This window comes from Heterodontus francisci, unplaced genomic scaffold (assembly GCF_036365525.1).
Source record: "Heterodontus francisci isolate sHetFra1 unplaced genomic scaffold, sHetFra1.hap1 HAP1_SCAFFOLD_61, whole genome shotgun sequence".
NCBI lineage: Eukaryota > Metazoa > Chordata > Chondrichthyes > Heterodontiformes > Heterodontidae > Heterodontus > Heterodontus francisci.
The window spans coordinates 7,392,239-7,393,264 of NW_027141441.1; positions in this window are offsets into that span (position 1 = coordinate 7,392,239).

Here is a 1,026-nt window from a genome sequence, read left to right on the forward strand (position 1 = left end):
ATTTAGAAAGCAGCATTACTGGAGGCTCATTGCTGCTCAGCACAATCTCACCCCCCGCTCCTGGGAATTGTTGATTCTACATCCTGTAGTTCAGTTCTTCACTTAACTAGAGGGGGAGATGTGTGAGCAGAAAAACAGAGCAAATTAAAAAACACAGCTGGACAGATGTGCAACAGGTCAATCTACTGTTACAATAACTCCATCACTGACTCCCTCCTGACAGTAACCAGCCCTTTCACAGAGACTGTGGGTGGCTCTGAAAAGAGCCTTTGGTTTATTAGATGTCATTTCGGCCGCTTTCCTTTTTCTGGGAGCTCTGAGCGCTGGTTTTCTTGGGCAGCAGCAAGGCCTGGATATCAGGCAGCACCCCGCCCTGAGCGATGGTCACGTCTCCCAGCAGCTTGATGAGCTCCTCGTTGTTGTGGACGGCCAGCTGCAGGTGTCTGGGGATGATGCGGGTCTTCTTCAACGTTCCAGTGGCGGCACAGTGGCGCAGTGGTTAGCACTGCAGCCTCACAGCTCCAGCGACCCGCGTTCAATCCTGGAACTGCCTGTGTGGAGTTTGCAAGTTCTCCCTGTGTCTGCATGAGTTTTTTCCGGGTGCTCTGGTTTCCTCCCACAAGCCAAAAGACTTGCAGGTTGGTAGGTAAATTGGCCATTATAAATTGTCACTCGTTTTGGTAGGTGGTAGGGAATGTAGGGACAGGTGGGGATGTTTGGTAGGAATATGGGATTAGTGTAGGATTAGTATAAATGGGTGGTTGATGTTCGGCACAGACTCGGTGGCCCGAAGGGCCTGTTTCAGTGCTGTATCTCGAAAACTAAAAACTTCTTGTTGTCCCGGGCCACGTTACCGGCCAGCTCGAGGATTTCAGCGGTCAGATACTCGAGCACAGCAGCCAGATAGACCGGGGCTCCGGCAACCACACGCTCAGCATAGTTACCCTTTCTCAGGACCCTGTGATCATGGCCCACCAGGAACTGCAGTCCAGCCCGTGAGGAGCGAGACTTGGCCTTGGACCGAGC